Source organism: Orycteropus afer, unplaced genomic scaffold (assembly GCF_000298275.1).
Source record: "Orycteropus afer afer isolate SDZICR_OR568_19922 unplaced genomic scaffold, OryAfe1.0 scaffold00095, whole genome shotgun sequence".
Taxonomy (NCBI): domain Eukaryota; kingdom Metazoa; phylum Chordata; class Mammalia; order Tubulidentata; family Orycteropodidae; genus Orycteropus; species Orycteropus afer.
In genome coordinates, this window is record NW_006921682.1 from 3,518,515 (window position 1) to 3,526,881 (window position 8,367).

Here is an 8,367-nt window from a genome sequence, read left to right on the forward strand (position 1 = left end):
AATGAATGAGGAGGACAGAAGAAGAGTTGATGCTTTTGAGTTGTGGTGCTGGCAAAGAATGCTGAAGGTACCATGGACTGCCAAAAGAACTAACAGGTCTGTCCTGGAGGAAGTGCAGCAGAGATGCTCCTTGGAAGTGAGAATGGCCAGACTTCGGCTCACCTACTTTGGTCATGTTGTCAGAGGAGACCATTCCCTGGAGAAGGATGTCATGCTTGATAAGGTGGAGGGTTGACGAAAGAGGGGAAGGCCTTTGATGAGATGGATTGACCCGGTGCCTGCGACAATGGGCTCAAATATAGCCAGAATCATGGAGTTGGCATGTAATCAGGTGATGTTTCTTTCTGCCATGTATGGGGTTGGTATGAGTCGGAAGTGACTCGACAGCACCTAACAACAACAACAACAACAATTTAGACCAAGGAGCTTTGAGCTCTGGTGGCTTAGTGCCTAAAGCATTTGACTGCTAACCAGAAGGCTGGCAGTTCAAACCCACCAGCCACTCCTTGGAAGGAAGGTTGAGCAGTCTACTTCTGTAGGGATACTGCCTTAGGAACCCAAGGAAGGGTCGCTGTGAGTCAGATACGACTTGATGGCAGTGGGTTTGGTTTGGTTTTTGTAATTTAGACCAAACATAAATTCGTCTCTTTTACACATAATTTGATTTAAGAAACAACAAAAATATTTCTAAATAAGCCTTCTCTAAGTTTTGTGCTCAATGGTGCTAACAAATTTTCTGCTTTTGAGTTTTGATGTTAGCAAAGATTACTGAAAGTACCATGGACTGCTAACAGAATGAACAAATGTGTCCTGGAAAAAGTGCATCCAGAACGCTCTTTGGAAGCAAGAATGGTCAGACTTTGTCTCACCTACTTTGGTCATGTTGTCAGAAGGGACCATTCTCTGGAGAAAGATATCATGCTTGGTAAAGTGGAGGGTCAATGAAAAAGGGAAGGCTCTCAAAAAGGTGGATTGACACAATGGCTGCAACTATGGGCTCAGGAATAGCAAGGATCATGAGGCTGGCACAGGACTAGGCAGTGTCTCATTCTGTTGTACATAAGGTCAGTATGAGTGACAACAACAAGTTTTCTAATGTCCTCTTGATTTAGTATTTGCATATCTTTGAATAGTCACTCAGCACTACCAAACCCAATACTCATTAAATACAAAAGAAAAAAATTAAAATAAAAATAAGAGAAACAGAAGAGTTAAAAATATGAGAAGAAATAACAACAGAAGTAGGAGAAGTTACTTTCTGCTTTCTTCCATTTAAAGCTCTGGTGGCAAAGTGCCTAAGGCATTAGTGTCTAAGGCATTTGACTGCTAACCAGAAGACTGGTGGTTCAAACCCACCAGTCACTCCTTGAAAGAAAGGTTGGGCATTCTACTTCCAGGGTGATACTGTCTTGGAAACCCAAGGAGGGGTTGCTATGAGTCAGATCCGACTTGGTGGCAGTGGGTTAATTAGTACCTTTGGGAAAGACAAATATGAAGAGAATCCACTTCTTTTTGAAAGGCAATACAAAAACAGCAAGAGAAAATAATATTATGTAGTCCTTTATTCCTCAGTCTATATGTTTTTAAAACATTTGTTTTTCCATATGATTATTAATGCCTTCATGATTAGCCAAAGGGAAACTCTTTAGCAGCATACTGAATGAGTATGCTCATGATTACCCTCAATAATTACCACCAAACCATATAGCATAGAGAGTAAAATAACAGGTCACCAACTCCTGCTTAATAGTCTGTTGTACTATTTTTCTGATGCAAGTTATTTTTTAAGAATAGAAGCAAATTCATTTAAACAAAAAGAAAAAAAAGAATGAAAACTTATTCAGTATTTTCATGGTGATTAAGTAAAAATTAAAACAAATTTCTAAAACAAACATATTCAGATTAGTCATGTGCATATTTCAGATGTCAGTATCATAGCCACTACTAGAAACAACTGTTTTGATACACACAAGACTTTCACAATATCTTTTTTTACACATTTGCCATACAGGGCACTTGAGTGATACTTAGATGATACATAAAGAACAAATAGCTGTTTTGAAGAGCTGAGAGATCCTGAGGACTCAATTCAACAACTTTTTTTTTCTTTTTAGAAAAGATAAATGAGTCACAGAGAAGTTAAGTAAAATCTAAGATTGCATAGCTAAGCAAACAAAACAAATCCAATGTCACTGAATCAATTCAAATTCACAGTAATCCTATAGGACAGAGTAGAACTGGCCCATAGGGTTTCCAAGGCTGTAAATCTTTATGGAAGCAGACTACATCTTTCTCCCACAGAGCAGCTGGTGGGTTTGAACAACTGACCTTTTGGATAGCAGCCAAATGCTTTAATCACTGTGCTATTGGAGCTCCTTTAAGACTGCATACTTAGTTTATAATAAGCTCTAGTGCACTGCTCATTTTATCTATTAAAATATGGCAGTGAGAGAACTAAAATTATGAGGTGATTATTTAGTCCAATTGTTTTCTTTTTACTTTTGAGAAATATAAGATATGATGAGTATTGTAACAATCATCTCTATTCCCATACTTCAGAGCTAGCCACTGGATTTTTTTTTTATTTCATATTTACTTCTATTTAGTTTCTTTAATAAAATTAAACCTTATTGATATATCTAAAACCTGTTTCTGTTGAATTTATTTCAATTCTTAGTGACCCTATAGGACAGAGTAGAGCTGCCCTGTAGGGCTGTCAAGGTTGTAATCTTAGAAGCAGACTGCCACATCTTTCTCCCATATAGTGGTTGGTGAGTTAGAAGCACCAAACTTCCAATTAGCAGCCAAATACTTCAACCATTGTGCAACCAGGACTCCAACATCATGATGAATTGAGAATATTGAAATTGTCAAGGATTTAATTTTACTTGGATCAACAATCAGTGCCCATAGAGGAAGCAGTCAAGAAATCTAACAACATATTGCATTGGACAAATCACCTACAAAAGACTTCTTTAAGGACTTCTGGTAAGGTGGTGGGATAGGCAGATAAGCTACCCAGACCTTCTTCAACAAAGAAAAGTGAAACCAATTGACACAGATACAGACGATAATCCTGGATCCTTGTGCTTTGAAAGGAAGGATACAGAAGTAGATTAAACAACAACTAGTAGAAGAACCTGAATGACAGCAGTGAGTAAGAAGACAAACGGAGCTGTGGACCATCAGCTATCCTGATGGCACAGATAGCCTGAATATTTCCAAGTGGTATTAGAGCCTGAGAATTAAGCTAAAAATCAGCCCTGCTCTCCAAGTGCTGCATGGAGGACTGTGCTTGTGGCTGATGACTAAAAAGGGAAACAGCAAAAAAGGAGACAAACTGAATTGTGGACTTTTGCCTGTCTGGAAAATGGCATTTACCAGTGGGGGCAATTTTGGATATTTAAAGTGACAGCATTCTTATTTCCCGAGACCTAAGAATAGGCTCTGCTTGCCAAAGACAGCACAGATGTATGGGAAGCTAATGACTGGAAAGGAGACAGAATCCATGAACTAGCCCTGAAACTCCAACAGGTTGGAAAGGAATTGAGTGCCCTAGCTATGGCTCAGCACAAGGGCACCATTTGGGAAGGTGCCACTGTCATGCACCTGATCCAAAACCAACTGAAGCAGAGAGAGCAGATGGAGATGCTGAAGCAGCCCATCCCCAGGGAGACCATCTCCAAGCCAAAGGTAGATAAGAAATTCTCAGTGTACTATGATGGGATAGAAGCAGAGCTAAAGTCAAGCACTGTGGGTCTGGTGACCCTGAATGACATGAAGGTCAAGCAGGAGGCCCTGATTAAGGAGGGGGAGATGCAGGTGGCTAAGAAGGAGCAGCTGGAGGAGCACAGGCTGCATCTGGAGCTGCTCAAGGAGAAGGCGTTCTGGCAGGAGCAGAAGTACAAGACCTCCAGCCTTTTCTTCTCACTGGAGGAAGTGGAGGAAGAGGAAGGCACAGGTGAGAAGGGGCCTGAGAGTGTGGTGTTGACCAAGAAGAAGAAGAATCTGATGTGGACATGAGCTTCCTGCCAGACTGGGACCACAAGGAGGAAGAGAATCACCTGTGGGAGGCGCTGCACAAGGAGTGGAAAGCCCAGCACCAGAAGGTCAAGAAAAAAGAAAGTCAAGGTTATTGAGATCACCTTCAGCTGCTGGAATGGCTCAGGGAACCAACCTCCAGTGAGCATGAACAAACACTGGGCTGTAATTCCTCAAGAAGGTCCTGCGTGGCTTACTCAAGGACTTCAGGGAGCTGTGTGAGGCTGGTATGGAACAGCTCATGTCCATCAAGGAGGAACTGATCCTGCCCCACTAGCACACTTTCTACTACTTCATCATCACCAAGGCATGTGGTAAGAGCTGACCGCTCTTCAATTTCAATGTGCAGGACAATGTCAGGCTACTGAGCAACGCCACTGTGGAGAATGAGTCTCACACAGGCAAGGTGGTGCTGTGAATCTGGTAGGAGAAGAACAAACACATCTTCCTGGCAAGCCTCTGGGAGCCCTATGATTCAAGTGGGACAAGTACACCATCTGATGAATGCCTGTCCTTCTTGTCCATCTTTTTTATTCTGTAACCTTGACCAATCCTTCTGCTAAAGCAGGTTTGGAAGAACCAGAATAGAAAATTGAGGAGGAAAACACTTTGGCTTCTACTGTGAACTATCACTTAATTTCTTCCACGAAATTTAATAAAGAAGGCTCATTTTATTTATTTAGTTTTAATTTAATTTTTTTAAAGACTTCTTTATGGTGTTCAAAAGCAAAGATGTCACTTTGAAGATTAAGGTGTGCCTGACCCAAGCCATGGTATTTTCAGTTGCCTCATATGCATGCAAAATCTGAACAATGAATATGGACAAGTGAAGAATTGATGTCAGAAGAATGAACAGCCAGAATGTACCTTAGAATCAAGGATGATGAGACTTCATTTGATGTACTGTGGACAGGTTACTAGGAAGGACTAGGCCCTGGAGAAGGATATCATGCTTAGTAAAGTAGAAGGTCAGTGAAAGAGAAGAAAACCATCAATGAGATGGATTGACATTGACACAGTGGCTCTAACAATGGGGTCAAACATACCAACAATTGTGAAGATGGTGCAATACCAGGCAGTATCCTTGAAATACAAATCACTATGTTGTTGTTGTTGTTATGTGCCGTCGAGTCAGACCCGACTCATAGCGACCCCTCCTTGGGTTGCCGAGGCAGTATCACTACGGAAGTAGATTGCCCAACCTTCCTTCCGAGGAGTGGCTGGTGGATTTGAACCACTAGCCTTCTGGTTAGCAGTCAAGTGCCTTAGGCACTATGCTACCAGAGCTCCCTACAAATCACTATAAATCACTACAAATTGGAACTGACTTGACAGCACCTAACAACAAGAACAAGTGACTCCTCTGTGAGGGTCTGTGTTGATAGACTCCATTTCGCATATCTCCCTCAGCCTGAATGCAGGCATGACAAGCTCTTCCTAATATAAAATTTGATTCTTCTGTTCTCTTGTCTAATGATAGCTTAGCTACAACTGTATCAACTTTTGTCAGAAGCCTCATGTGAAGACCATATCTTATTGAAAGAGGAACACATTTTCACTGCTGCAGAAACGACTCTAATGCCATGAAACCGAAGAGATACTGGCCCAAGCCCTTCTTCCAACAGGACAGAAATACAAACTAAATCAATTATATGGACTCTTGGCAGGAGCTGTCATGGATTAGGGAGATGGCCACACCCTATCATCAGAACACCCTGTTAATGCCTCAACCTTTTCCTGTTGAGCCTTTTGCTTTTCTTTCTCTTTTTCAATTACCTCAGGACCATTAAAATACACTCCACCAGAGCAACCTCTGACAAAGATGTATGGGCTCCTCATGCAGGCTAATAATTCAACACTGTGAGCATATCGATACACTGTTTCTCCTTCAAACTTGTATTTTTGGATCATTTGTTCACATTTATTTGGAGGACAGGCTGAATGCTGTCTGGGAGAAGTACAGAGAAAGAGAAGTGATCTAGAGGCAGGCAGCTGTCCTCAGACTCTCTTCCTTGTGCTACACAATTAGCTCTAGCCCCAAACTTGTATACATTCTCAGCCAAGCAAAAGCACCTAAGATTCCCTGGGTTGATCCCACTTAGTAAAGAGTTAAGATAAACATCTCATGTTGTCTTAGTTATTTAGTACTGCCCTAACAAAAATATCACAAGTTGATGGCTTTAGCAAACAAATTTATTCTTCTACAGTTTAGGAGGGAGCTCTGATGGTAGTGCCTAAGGCACTTGACTGCTAACCAGAAGGCTGGCAACTCACCGCCACTCCTCAGAAGGAAGGTTGGGCAATCTACTTTCGTAGTGATACTGCCTCGGAAACCCAAGGAGGGGTTGCTATGAGTTAGGTCCAACTTGACGGCACATAACAACCACAGCAACTGTTTAGAAAGCTAGAAGCCAAGTTCAGAGCACCAACTCTAGGGGAAGCCTTTGTCTGTCTGTGTCTCTTGGTCCTAGGAGGATCCCAGAACAGGAACCCTAACTTAGTCCAAAGGAAACTTTGTACTTCTGGCTTTTCTTTCTTGGTGGTAGTAGATTCCCCTTCTGTGTTTTCTTCTTTCTTTATTTCTTGTCAAATAAAAAGTGCTGTAGGCCAAACTCTAGGGAAACTCCCCTTACATTGCATCAGGGTTGGGATGGGATTAAGAGTGTTGCATCCCATCCTAATCCATTTTCAACTGATCAGTTTATCACGTCAGATCACATCACAGGGAATCACCACATCATAATATAATTGCCAAACCACTGAGAAAAATGGTTCAACAAATTCAACACATATATTTGGGAGACACAATTCAATCCATGACACATATTCTTAGAATATCATCATGAGGTAGAGGACCTCATACACTTTTCTAAGAGATATTTGAAGTATTTATCCCAATATCCATACAATTCTCCATATGAAATATAGGTTCTGCCACTTTTTAGCTTTGTGACTTTAGACAAGTTACTTAGCTCTCTGTGTCTTGTTTTCCTCATCTATAAAATGGGATTAATAATAATAATATTGTTGTCATCGATGTTAGCTGTCGTCAAGTCAGCTCTGACTCATGGCAAACTTACCTACAGCATAATGAAATGCTGCCTGGGCTTGCACCATCTCCATGATCTTTAGTATATTTGAGTTCATTGTTAAGGCTATTTAGTCATTTCACTGAAGATTTTCCTTGTTTTGCTGACCTTCTATTTAACCATACATGATATGTCCTTTTCCAGAGATTGGTCTTTCCTGACAACATGCCTAAAGAAACTGAGATGAAGTCTCACCATTCTTGCTTCTAAGGAACATTCAGTTATATTTTTTAAGACTTGTTTGTTTTTTCTTCTAGTAGTCTATAGTATATTCAGTATTCTTTGCCAATACCTACCTTAGAGGGTTGTATGAAATTTGTTGTTGTTGTTGTTATGTGCCATCAAGTCGGCCCCGACTCATAGCGACCCCTCCTTGAGTTTCTGAGGCAGTATCACTACGGAAGTAGATTGCCCCATCTTCCTTCTGAGGAGTGGCTGGTGGGTTTGAACCACCAGCCTTCTGGTTAGCAGTCAAGTGCCTTAGTACTATGCTACCAGAGCTCCCAGTATGAAATTTAATATAATTAATGCATCTAGAATGCACCTAGAACAGTGCCTGGCACAAAATAAACTGCATGTGGGCATTTGCTATTCTATATTTAAGAACATTTCTACAAGTGTAAACATTTTCAGGAAAGCTAAGTTAGAAGCTGTACCTGAAGAAATAAATCCTGTTCCATTTTTTATACCTAGCTATGGTAGGCATTGCACACATCCATTGTATTTGCCAGACCTGACTCTGGTTGGCTATTTCTAAAAAGCCAAAAGATGAAGATCTTCTATTGCTGAGGCTGTTCAAAACATAGTACTGAATATGGTGGCTTTATTTGAAATAGGATATTTAATCTATATTTTAGAATGTGATAAGTATGTTGGGAATGTTTGTTAAGAAAATATATCACATTGCTTTTCAGTCATTTTATCAATTTTTTGTGTTATTAAATCACAGAATTTTATAGGTAAATCAAACTCAATGATTCATAATGCTACCCAGAAAATGAACAATTAACTGTGTACTTATTTCACAGCAGTAGTATAATTGTTAATGAGGATATTTGTAAAGTAATTCTGAATTCTTACTACGTAAATGCAAATCATGAGTTTTAAAATCAGCAAATAACACAGATGCCAATGATGGGCATAGTTAAAGTAAGTGTTTTAAGCAACTGTTTAAAAGAAGCATTTAATGAGCTATTTCTATTCTCTTCCTTTTAGGGGCTAATTTATCTGATGTAAT

General features: G+C 40.3%; 1 pseudogene; it reads left to right on the top strand.

Moving 5' to 3' along the window:
- The first annotated feature begins 3,561 nt into the window (after positions 1 to 3,561).
- On the top strand, positions 3,562 to 4,542 carry LOC103198508 (annotated as a pseudogene).
- The last annotated feature ends 3,825 nt before the right edge of the window (positions 4,543 to 8,367 follow it).